The 13343-nt window shown below is 40.4% G+C and overlaps 1 long non-coding RNA gene across 1 annotated transcript; it reads left to right on the top strand.

The window, feature by feature from the left end:
* Positions 1–520: 520 nt before the first annotated feature.
* On the top strand, positions 521–2136 carry LOC145790342 (uncharacterized). The gene is made up of 3 exons (XR_014329026.1): positions 521–884; positions 1635–1826; positions 1935–2136. It is a non-coding gene; the product is annotated as an uncharacterized LOC145790342 (long non-coding RNA).
* The last annotated feature ends 11207 nt before the right edge of the window (positions 2137–13343 follow it).

Below are 13343 nucleotides of genomic sequence, written 5' to 3'. Positions count from 1 at the left end.
ATGGTGACGAGGCTATTTTTATCCCATTAAATCATGGTTTATGACTTCCAGAATTGTATTGTACTTGTTAAGAATCAAGGTTACTTTTGACAGATGATCACTTTGAACTCCAGTAGCTAGATAAAGAACTTCAGCTGCATCACAAACTTTTTCTTCGATGCTGGACTATGTGGGTGTGCACGAGGCCATTTGTGGGTTCAATTGAAGTCAAGAGACTCGAGATCTTGTAGCCTCTTTCTCTAGTGAGTTTGTATCTATACCTATTTTTGCATACATTGTTATGTTCTTGCTGAAAAAGTACACCATAGGAAAATATTGTCTAAATATATTTTTGATGTTCTTGTTGAAAAGTATTTGATGGGTTTAGGAAATTAGTTTGGCGAATTTCCTGCCATAAGGATATTATGAGGGGAAGGTACTATTTTGGCTTTCTAGTTATTTTTATACTGCAAACAAATTATACAAAACAAAAATAAAATGTGCAAACATTTTTTGTTTGTATTTCACAATTAAAAGTTTTGTTGAACCCAGGGGATGGCACTGAACTGAATGGTTCCTACTGTTTAGTTTAATTAAAAACACGTATATATATATAAATATATTATAAAGAGTTAAAGAAATTACATTGATGTATAATGTGAACTAATACTAATGCTGAAAGGTGAGTACTATACATAGAATATAGAATATCTCCATATTGTATTTACATCAAATAATTTCTACAACTGCCATGTTTCTCATGTAATTAATAATTTCTACAATATCTCAATTTTGTTTCTTTTGTTTTTGAAGTTTCTTTGTCATTCTCTTTTTTCTAATGTAACCTTTATAAACTGATGCAGAAAGCAGCTGAACGGAGCTAATGATTAGGTTCCCATATGGAGGTAAAATTCTTATTCTCTCTTCAAGATTATTGGCATCTCTATTTAGTATAGCATCACAGTTCTTATTTAGTCAATGTGTTCCAAAAAAAAAAGAAAAAAGAAAGAAAGTGTTCCATTGCATAAAGGACATCTTTGGTGGATTTGTGCTTCAATTTCTTTGGCAATAATTTCGTATTAAGATCAAGTTGTATGTGCTACCTTTGATCAATTTGTATACTTGGGTTCAATTGCCTCAAAGTAATTGAAGCTTCTCCCTAGTAAGCAACAATTGGGCAATTGGAGATATATTTTTCCTTTAATAGGCAAGTTAAGGAGACCCGAACTTGAGTTTTTTTATTGGGGTAATAGGGCCTAAGCTGCTGGAGTGTCCAGTTGAAAATCAACATAACAAGCAACAATCGCAATACTGCTGTATCTTTTGAAGGATATTATCAGTGAGGGTATCTGATTGAACTGGTCATCTCATCTTTCAATTTTCTCTTCAAATCTTTTTTCAGTTTCTTATGAATGATTGAAATGAATGTCATAAGATCTACCTTTGACTTTATTGTTGCGAAGAACATTTTCTTTGTGGGAAGGTTCAGTTTGAGCTTAATATACTGAATACAACACAAGTCTAAGGGCAATTATAAATTTATAATTTGGTATGAAATCAGAATAGTGTTGTTAATTTCTTCCAATTGATTATGAGATAAAAGAAGATGACTTCTGGTATGAAATCAAAATAGTGTTGTTAAGTTACCACTGCAGGTTCTCCAACGTGTGAAGCCACTCAACCAAATTCCATTGGTTGGCCCTCTGTTTACACCTCCAGTGAACGTGAATTCAGTGGCACGGGTTGCTGTAAGAGCTGTAGCTGATCCAGTGTTTCCTTCTAGTATTATAGACGTATATGGTATTCTACGATATAGCCAACAAAATTCAGCTTAGTCATTGTATTGGGTATTTTTCTTCTCTTTGTTCTTTTGTTATTGTTATAATAAGAACATCAATATCTAACTTTTTTCCTATTAGAATAAATTTTGAGCCAATCCTTGTGTCAAATTATAGGAAGCTTACCTGAGAATTGGGCTTAACAAAAAGATTCAACACTCACACTCTGCTAGGTGACCAAAGCCTTGGTAGTAATGGGTAAAGGTAAATCATGTTAAGCATTCAGTACTTGCTTCCATTAGTGCCTATGCTGTGTGTGTACAACATGGAAGCCATGTGAAAATTCGTATATTATCTACGATATGGAGTCTTTTTGTCTCCAATTGTAACAACCCCCATACTGTTTACTGATTAATGACTGCTTGATTACCGATAATCACCGATTACTGTTAAACAAAACTGATAATGACTGATAACTGACTGATAATTGAACTGATTAAAAGTACTGGACTGACTGACTGAAATTGGAAACCGAATTGATTGAGTATATGTTAGTTAAATTGCATTCTATCTGTTTGATTGTATGATTATCTGTTCATGCTTATATGTTTAAACTGCTAATTGAAGGCCTTATCGGCGGCCGAATTAGAAACTGATTGATGGTTAATGATCATCATAATTAATGTGATTTTATAGTATAATTATCTGAAAATTGATTAGGTATGATTAAATTAGATTAAAATAAGCCAATTAAAGAGTTTGCCATATTTACCATTTTCCCACATGAGTGGCCCACTCAATACACATACTTGAGCCTTGTATGTACACACTTGAAGAACATTTCCTCAGCCATATGTTGAGCACACCACCGAACTAGAGAGAGAGGAAGTGAGAGAGTGGAATTGGTCTAGAGAATTGGCTTGAAAGGCTTGAAGAGATCATAGGAGATTTGCCTAATTGGACTCCTAAACCTTGGATACAAGACTTAGGTAAGAGAATCCAACCTTTATTGATGTATTTGAGCTTGATTCTTGCATGGTTTATGTCAAAATTGAAAGTTGAGCCATGAATTAGTTCTAGCATGTTGAAATAAAGCATAATCCATGCATGCATGTTAGTATTGTTGCATTTTGAGGTTGATTACATGGACATTAGTACATGCATGCTCATATTGTTGTTATAGACCATGTTTTCATCTGGTTTTGAAAAGAAATGAGCTCATTTGAACAAGCTTTGAAGCTTTGATTTGGTCTAAATCCATGCATGTTTGCATGTTCTTCATATTTTTGAAAATGGGTTTGAATGAGGCTTTAATTGACTCACCTTTGGGGCTTGAATTCATAAATTGAGCTTTGAAACTTGTTATACATTGAATTTAGTTATGTTTTCCAGAATTTGGGCCCAAGAGGTCGAGTTTGGAGTGGTAGAATGCTTGGTTTGAGCTTGGGAGGCAGATCTGGAAATTCCAGATTTGGCTTCCTCGCTCGAGCGAAGGATTCCCCGCTCGAGCGAGCACCTTTGTCCAGGGCTCCGCTCGAGCGACCATCGAGCGACCATCGCGCGTAAAATCTCAGCATCCAGTATTTTTACTGTTTTGCAGACCGCTCGAGCGAAGGATTACTCGCTCGAGCGAAGCCTTTGATTTTGGAAGCCCGCTCGAGCGGAGAAAGTCTCGCTCGAGCGAGGCTCCTATTTTCAGCAAACTTTGCAAAATGTTTTCTAAGTGTATTTTTGCATCCTCATCCCATCCTAGGCATTCTTAGGCCTAGTTTAAGGCATCTTAATGAGGATATAGATGTAGAACACACCAAGGCAAATTAGGGATTAAGTTATGATATTTCCCAACTGTGTAGCTTAGTGTGTGTTCAACCTGTGAACTGTGTAGGGTTGGCGACTGGGGGACACGCTCTAGCATACTGTAGCCTAGAACTCTGTGAGTAACGATTGTGTAAAGATATGTTCACAAATGATTATCTTCTGATTACTGAACTGAACTGTTTACTGAACTGATATTGTTTACTGAATGAATGTATGTCCTTTATTTCTGAACTGTACTGTGGCATCCTTAGCACTACTGTTTAATGTCACTGTTACTGTTACAGAGATCTCTGTCGGTTCCCTCGTGGAACCACTACTGTTTACTGATAGATGGCCATCATTACTGATCAGTCTTTTAAGACCTACTGTCACTGTTATGCTAATGGATGTACCACATATGACTGTTTACTGTACTGAACAACTGAAATACTGATTGAATTGAACTGTTTTCATTACTGTAAGGACATTCATTCTAAACCCCTTTACGCTTTATGTTATTCACTGGGCTTTAGCTCACTGCTCATATATATATATATGTAGGTGTACAGGCACCAGACCGCAGCTAGAGGCGTCAGGGTTACTCCAGTTTTGTCAAGCCAGCCTTTGTGCCTCACTGCGAGGTTCCGAGTTGCCATGCTATGGCTTTGGGGTGTTTTGTTTGTTTTTCCCCCGTCTGTCTCCATACTGTTTGGACTACTGTACTGTTATACAGGGATTAGGTCCCTGTACTGTGTGACTGTAAATTTTGTATAGACCGCACTGTTTTGTACAGACGAAATGTTTTCTGTACTGTTATGTAGGGTTGAGTCCCTAGTTTGAATGGATGTAAATATTGTACATACTGTTCTGTGCTGTTTATGTACGAATGCATGACAAATCTTTTGCATACAGACTGTCACAGCTCATTGGACATTGTTTAATTACTGTATTGGCTTCCGCCAGGCCCTGTACTCTGTTTTACTGTATTACTGTTAAGCAGACCTTCGGTAATCTCGGATTACTGGCCGGTTACGGTGCTAAACCCATAGGGCCGGGTTTGGGTCGTGACAGAGTGGTATCAGAGCGATACTTACCACGAGTTATACCGCACACACGTGTCCAAATGAGCTATAGGGTGTCCTAGAAAAGTTATTAGGGCATCTCATGAGCATGATAAGTGTGTGGTTACGTTATGACTGAATATCTGCTACTGTGTTAAACTGGTAAACAAATGACTGCTTATGTTTAAAACTGTTATAACTGCTTATAGTGAAATGGACAATGCAAATGAACCTGAGTCCTCATCTACTGAGGCAAGAATGGAAAGAATGGAAAGAATGATGGAACTGATAACTGCTAGACTTGAACAACAACAGAACCAACCGCCCCCACCTCCTCCTCCTCCGGTACAGCCGGAGCCTAATGTGAATGTGAATGATGGGGATATTATTGCTCTCACCCATAAACTCAGCAAGATGAAACCGCCATCCTTTCAGGGAGGATTGGAACCGCTAAAAGCTGAAGCTTGGGTTCTGGAAACAGAAAAACTATTTGAAGTGTTTCCCGTGCTCAGAAGCGAATAAAGTACTGTTAGCTACCTTCACCTTACAAGAAGAGGCTAGAAGGTGGTGGATGTTGATCCGCGATACAAATACTGTTATGACTTGGGCTCAGTTCAAGGAGTCCTTCTTTGAAAAGTATTTCCCTCAGTGTGTTAGGGATAGAAAAGTGACTGAATTTGAACAGTTGAAGCAGGGCACAATGACTGTTGCGGAATATGAGACGAAATTCACCGAGCTTGCTAGATATGCACCGCATATGGTGGATACTGAATATAAGAAGGCCAGAAAATTTGAAGGTGGCCTTAATGTGGCAATACTTGACCGGATAAATGTTTTGAAATTACCGACTTTTGTGGGTGTTCTCGACCGGGCATTGATGGCCGAGTCGAACATTGCAGCAGTGAAACAATCTGAAACACCAACAGCTGAATGGCATGGTAAAAGGCAGGGTTTCAAATTCAAGAAAGGCAAGCACAACCCGGCCAACAAGAAACAGAACACGGGATCAATGACTAGCCCCAGCCAAGGGAGTGGGTTCATTCCACCCTGCTCTGTATGTGGCAACAGGCACAAAGGGGTTTGTCACAAATTATCTGGAGCCTGTTACAGGTGTGGCAAGGTGGGCCACATGGTTAAAGATTGCCCTTTCGCTCCTCAAGGCAATAGCAAAGCTGCAGCCAGCGGCGCAGCATCAAATGCTCCACCAAAGCCTAACCCTAAAGCTACCGGGAAAGAGCCTGTGAGGCAAGGCCGAGTGTTCGCACTAGTACCGGGAGATGTGCAGAATACTGAGACCGTTGTGTCAGGTATTCTCTCTATTTGTACACAAAATGCATATGTATTGATTGATTCGGGGTCTACGCATTCTTATGTATCGCATGCTTTTTCACGGAAATTGAATAGACCCTTAGAACCCATGAACTATCTGCTAGCCGTATCATCACCCGTAGGAGGGTCCATGACATGTGCTTATATGTACCCCGCATGTGAAATTATGGTTGGGGATATGCATCTGTTTATTGATTTACTGCCATTGAACATTGATCATTTTGACGTAGTATTGGGGATGGATTGGTTACAAAAATATCATGCCACTATCGACTGTGTGACCAAGCAAGTTGTTTTCCGTCCACCTGGTTTGCCTGAATTTGTGTTTAATGGGAGTGGAGTAGTACCTCCTCCGTATTTGATTTCGTCAGTGAAAGCTGTTAAATTAATTAGAAAGGGGTGTAAAGGATATCTGTGTTCTGTACTGACTGTGTCTACTGATGATAGTGTTAAAACTGATGTGAATTGTATTCCTATAGTCAGAGAATTTCCAGATGTTTTTCCAGATAATCTTCCAGGAGATTTGACTGACAGGGAGATTGAATTTACCGTTGATGTGATTCCCGGAACACAACCAGTTTCTAAAGCTCCTTACAGAATGGCCCCAACTGAACTGAAAGAACTGAAAGTGCAATTGCAAGAACTGTTAGACAAAAAGTTCATCAGACCTAGCACTTCGCCATGGGGTGCTCCTGTTTTGTTTGTCAAGAAGAAAGATGGCTCACTGAGACTGTGCATTGACTACCGTGAACTGAATAAGGTAACTGTAAAGAATAAATACCCATTACCGCGTATTGATGATTTATTTGATCAGTTACAGGGTGCACAAGTGTTTTCCAAAATCGATCTCCGATCGGGGTATCATCAACTGAAGGTTAAACCGGAAGACATTGATAAAACTGCTTTTAGAACGAGGTATGGACATTATGAATTTTTAGTTATGCCTTTCGGAGTCACGAATGCCCCTGCTGCCTTTATGGACCTTATGAACAGAATTTTTAAACCATACCTTGATGACTTTATTGTTGTATTTATCGATGACATATTGATTTATTCCAAAAGTATAGGACAGCATGAACATCATCTGAGACTTGCCCTACAAACCTTAAGAGAACAGAAACTGTATGCTAAACTGTCTAAATGTGAATTTTGGCTTGACCATGTTATGTTTTTGGGGCATGTTGTTAGCAAAGATGGAATTTCTGTTGATCCGCAGAAAATTGAAGCTGTAGTGAACTGGCCTAGGCCAACAAATGTGACTGAAGTCCGAAGCTTTTTGGGATTGGCTGGATATTACAGAAGATTTGTCAAAGATTTCTCCAAAATTGCTCTACCATTGACTCAGTTAACTCAGAAGGGGACATCGTTTGACTGGACTGACCAAAGAGAATCTGCGTTCCAGGAGTTGAAAACTCGACTTGTGACTGCACCAGTTTTGACCTTACCTACAGGTACGGATGGTTATACTGTATTTAGTGATGCTTCTCATAAGGGTCTGGGGTATGTGTTAATGCAGAATGGGAGAGTTATTGCTTATGCTTCCCGACAGTTGAGACCACATGAAAAGAACTACCCGACCCATGACCTGGAACTTGCTGCAGTGGTGTTTGCACTGAAAATTTGGCGTCACTATCTGTATGGGGTGACATGTGAAGTATACACCGACCACAAGAGTTTAAAGTATTTCTTCACACAGAAAGAACTGAATATGAGACAGCGGAGATGGCTGGAACTGATTAAAGACTATGACCTACAAATATTGTACCATCCGGGAAAAGCCAATACCGTTGCCGATGCATTGAGCCGGAAATCGATTGGAAACTTAGCCTGTTTGCTTACAGGATAGAAAGAGTTGCTTTGTGACCTTGAAAAATCTGAAATTGAAATTGTTTTGAGAGAACAAGGTGGAATCTTAGCTGCTATTTCTGCTCAACCGGCACTGATTGAAGAGGTTAAAGAAAAACAGCAACTGGATGATTTCTTGAAGAAGATCATCGAGGAAAGAGAATCCAAACAGAGACCGGGATTCAAATTTGAGAATAATGTAGTGAAATTTCAAGAAAGACTGTGTGTACTAAATGATACTGAACTGAAAAGAAGAGTTCTGCAAGAGGGCCACAACTCAAGATTTTCTATCCATCCGGGGAATACGAAAATGTACCAAGATCTGAAACAGAATTTCTGGTGGCCGGGAATGAAGAAAGAGATTGCTGATTTTGTATCCAAATGTCTTCATTGCCAACAGGTCAAAGCTGAACATCAACGACCTGCCGGACTATTGCAACCCCTACCCATACCAGAGTGGAAATGGGAGCATATCACGATGGATTTTATCGTCGGATTGCCTCGCTCCAGAAAAGGTATGGATTCAATTTGGGTTATTGTTGATAGACTAACCAAATCTGCTCACTTCTTACCTGTCAAGACGATTTATAATGCGGACAAATTGGCTGTCATCTATATTGATGAAATTGTTAGACTGCATGGAGTGCCAGTGTCTATTGTTTCTGACAGGGATTCGAAGTTTACATCGAGGTTTTGGCTAAGCCTACAGACTGCATTGGGTACTAAATTGAGGCTGAGTAGTGCCTATCATCCTCAGACAGATGGCCAATCAGAAAGGACCATCCAAACCACTTGCCCTTAGCTGAATTCGCCTACAACAACAGCTACCATTCGAGTATTGGTATGGCGCCTTTCGAGGCATTGTATGGCAGAAAATGTAGATCTCCGATTTGCTGGGCAGAAGTTGGAGATGGGCCGTTGCTTGGGCCTGAGATTGTGTATGAAACAACTGAAAAAGTGAAACTGATACAGCAAAGACTGAAAACTGCACAGAGTAGACAGAAAAGTTATGCAGATGTCAGAAGACGGGACAGAGAGTATGAAGTGGGTGATCACGTTTTTGTGAAAGTGACACCAATGAAAGGCCAGACTCGTTTTGGAGTCAAAGGCAAGTTAGCGCCGAGATACGTCGGACCATATGAGATCATTGAGAAAATCAATCCGGTGGCGTATCAAGTTGCGCTTCCTCCAGAAATGGAGCATATGCATAATGTTTTCCACATTTCTATGTTAAGAGATTATCTCCGGGATCCCTTCCATTTAATAGAGCCTACCCACGTAGTGTTGAGTGATGACTACACTTACGAGGAACGGCCTATACAGATTGTAAACCGACGGATCAAGAAACTGAGGAACAAAGAGATTCCGCTGGTAAAAGTTGACTGGCAAAACCACGGTGGCGTGTATGCCACTTGGGAAAGGGAAGATGACATGGCCAAAAGATATCCTGAACTGTTTCCACTGAATCCTGTTTTCTTCCAGAATGAAGGTAACTTGAGTTTAGAGGACTAAACTCTTTATAAGGAGGGGAGACTGTAACAACCCCCATACTGTTTACTGATTAATGACTGCTTGATTACCGATAATCACCGATTACTGTTAAACGAAAATGATAATGACTGATAACTGACTGATAATTGAACTGATTAAAAGTACTGGACTGACTGACTGAAATTGGAAACCGAATTGATTGAGTATATGTTAGTTAAATTGCATTCTATCTGTTTGATTGTATGATTATCTGTTCATGCTTATATGTTTAAACTGCTAATTGAAGGCCTTATCGGCGGCCGAATTAGAAACTGATTGATGGTTAATGATCATCATAATTAATGTGATTTTATAGTATAATTATCTGAAAATTGATTAGGTATGATTAAATTAGATTAAAATAAGCCAATTAAAGAGTTTGCCATATTTACCATTTTCCCACATGAGTGGCCCACTCAATACACATACTTGAGCCTTGTATGTACACACTTGAATAACATTTCCTCAGCCATATGTTGAGCACACCACCGAACTAGAGAGAGAGGAAGTGAGAGAGTGGAATTGGTCTAGAGAATTGGCTTGAAAGGCTTGAAGAGATCATAGGAGATTTGCCTAATTGGACTCCTAAACCTTGGATACAAGACTTAGGTAAGAGAATCCAACCTTTATTGATGTATTTGAGCTTGATTCTTGCATGGTTTATGTCAAAATTGAAAGTTGAGCCATGAATTAGTTCTAGCATGTTGAAATAGAGCATAATCCATGCATGCATGTTAGTATTGTTGCATTTTGAGGTTGATTACATGGACATTAGTACATGCATGCTCATATTGTTGTTATAGACCATGTTTTCATCTGGTTTTGAAAAGAAATGAGCTCATTTGAACAAGCTTTGAAGCTTTGATTTGGTCTAAATCCATGCATGTTTGCATGTTCTTCATATTTTTGAAAATGGGTTTGAATGAGGCTTTAATTGACTCACCTTTGGGGCTTGAATTCATAAATTGAGCTTTGAAACTTGTTATACATTGAATTTAGTTATGTTTTCCAGAATTTGGGCCCAAGAGGTCGAGTTTGGAGTGGTAGAATGCTTGGTTTGAGCTTGGGAGGCAGATCTGGAAATTCCAGATTTGGCTTCCTCGCTCGAGCGAAGGATTCCCCGCTCGAGCGAGCACCTTTGTCCAGGGCTCCGCTCGAGCGACCATCGAGCGACCATCGCGCGTAAAATCTCAGCATCCAGTATTTTTACTGTTTTGCAGACCGCTCGAGCGAAGGATTACTCGCTCGAGCGAAGCCTTTGATTTTGGAAGCCCGCTCGAGCGGAGAAAGTCTCGCTCGAGCGAGGCTCCTATTTTCAGCAAACTTTGCAAAATGTTTTCTAAGTGTATTTTTGCATCCTCATCCCATCCTAGGCATTCTTAGGCCTAGTTTAAGGCATCTTAATGAGGATATAGATGTAGAACACACCAAGGCAAATTAGGGATTAAGTTATGATATTTCCCAACTGTGTAGCTTAGTGTGTGTTCAACCTGTGAACTGTGTAGGGTTGGCGACTGGGGGACACGCTCTAGCATACTGTAGCCCAGAACTCTGTGAGTAACGATTGTGTAAAGATATGTTCACAAATGATTATCTTCTGATTACTGAACTGAACTGTTTACTGAACTGATATTGTTTACTGAATGAATGTATGTCCTTTATTTCTGAACTGTACTGTGGCATCCTTAGCACTACTGTTTAATGTCACTGTTACTGTTACAGAGATCTCTGTCGGTTCCCTCGTGGAACCACTACTGTTTACTGACAGATGGCCATCATTACTGATCAGTCTTTTAAGACCTACTGTCACTGTTATGCTAATGGATGTACCACATATGACTGTTTACTGTACTGAACAACTGAAATACTGATTGAATTGAACTGTTTTCATTACTGTAAGGACATTCATTCTAAACCCCTTTACGCTTTATGTTATTCACTGGGCTTTAGCTCACTGCTCATATATATATATATGTAGGTGTACAGGCACCAGACCGCAGCTAGAGGCGTCAGGGTTACTCCAGTTTTGTCAAGCCAGCCTTTGTGCCTCACTGCGAGGTTCCGAGTTGCCATGCTATGGCTTTGGGGTGTTTTGTTTGTTTTTCCCCCGTCTGTCTCCATACTGTTTGGACTACTGTACTGTTATACAGGGATTAGGTCCCTGTACTGTGTGACTGTAAATTTTGTATAGACCGCACTGTTTTGTACAGACGAAATGTTTTCTGTACTGTTATGTAGGGTTGAGTCCCTAGTTTGAATGGATGTAAATATTGTACATACTGTTCTGTGCTGTTTATGTACGAATGCATGACAAATCTTTTGCATACAGACTGTCACAGCTCATTGGACATTGTTTAATTACTGTATTGGCTTCCGCCAGGCCCTGTACTCTGTTTTACTGTATTACTGTTAAGCAGGCCTTCGGTAATCTCGGATTACTGGCCGGTTACGGTGCTAAACCCATAGGGCCGGGTTTGGGTCGTGACAGAGTGGTATCAGAGCGATACTTACCACGAGTTATACCGCACACACGTGTCCAAATGAGCTATAGGGTGTCCTAGAAAAGTTATTAGGGCATCTCATGAGCATGATAAGTGTGTGGTTACGTTATGACTGAATATCTGCTACTGTGTTAAACTGGTAAACAAATGACTGCTTATGTTTAAAACTGTTATAACTGCTTATAGTGAAATGGACAATGCAAATGAACCTGAGTCCTCATCTACTGAGGCAAGAATGGAAAGAATGGAAAGAATGATGGAACTGATAACTGCTAGACTTGAACAACAACAGAACCAACCGCCCCCACCTCCTCCTCCTCCGGTACAGCCGGAGCCTAATGTGAATGTGAATGATGGGGATATTATTGCTCTCACCCATAAACTCAGCAAGATGAAACCGCCATCCTTTCAGGGAGGATTGGAACCGCTAAAAGCTGAAGCTTGGGTTCTGGAAACAGAAAAACTATTTGAAGTGTTTCCCGTGCTCAGAAGCGAATAAAGTACTGTTAGCTACCTTCACCTTACAAGAAGAGGCTAGAAGGTGGTGGATGTTGATCCGCGATACAAATACTGTTATGACTTGGGCTCAGTTCAAGGAGTCCTTCTTTGAAAAGTATTTCCCTCAGTGTGTTAGGGATAGAAAAGTGACTGAATTTGAACAGTTGAAGCAGGGCACAATGACTGTTGCGGAATATGAGACGAAATTCACCGAGCTTGCTAGATATGCACCGCATATGGTGGATACTGAATATAAGAAGGCCAGAAAATTTGAAGGTGGCCTTAATGTGGCAATACTTGACCGGATAAATGTTTTGAAATTACCGACTTTTGTGGGTGTTCTCGACCGGGCATTGATGGCCGAGTCGAACATTGCAGCAGTGAAACAATCTGAAACACCAACAGCTGAATGGCATGGTAAAAGGCAGGGTTTCAAATTCAAGAAAGGCAAGCACAACCCGGCCAACAAGAAACAGAACACGGGATCAATGACTAGCCCCAGCCAAGGGAGTGGGTTCATTCCACCCTGCTCTGTATGTGGCAACAGGCACAAAGGGGTTTGTCACAAATTATCTGGAGCCTGTTACAGGTGTGGCAAGGTGGGCCACATGGTTAAAGATTGCCCTTCCGCTCCTCAAGGCAATAGCAAAGCTGCAGCCAGCGGCGCAGCATCAAATGCTCCACCAAAGCCTAACCCTAAAGCTACCGGGAAAGAGCCTGTGAGGCAAGGCCGAGTGTTCGCACTAGTACCGGGAGATGTGCAGAATACTGAGACCGTTGTGTCAGGTATTCTCTCTATTTGTACACAAAATGCATATGTATTGATTGATTCGGGGTCTACGCATTCTTATGTATCGCATGCTTTTTCACGGAAATTGAATAGACCCTTAGAACCCATGAACTATCTGCTAGCCGTATCATCACCCGTAGGAGGGTCCATGACATGTGCTTATATGTACCCCGCATGTGAAATTATGGTTGGGGATATGCATCTGTTTATTGATTTACTGCCATTGAACATTGAT

This window comes from Camellia sinensis, chromosome 5, assembly GCF_055761805.1.
Source record: "Camellia sinensis isolate YWXY chromosome 5, ASM5576180v1, whole genome shotgun sequence".
NCBI classification, from domain to species: domain Eukaryota; kingdom Viridiplantae; phylum Streptophyta; class Magnoliopsida; order Ericales; family Theaceae; genus Camellia; species Camellia sinensis.
This window is presented reverse-complemented; position numbering and strand designations above follow the sequence as displayed.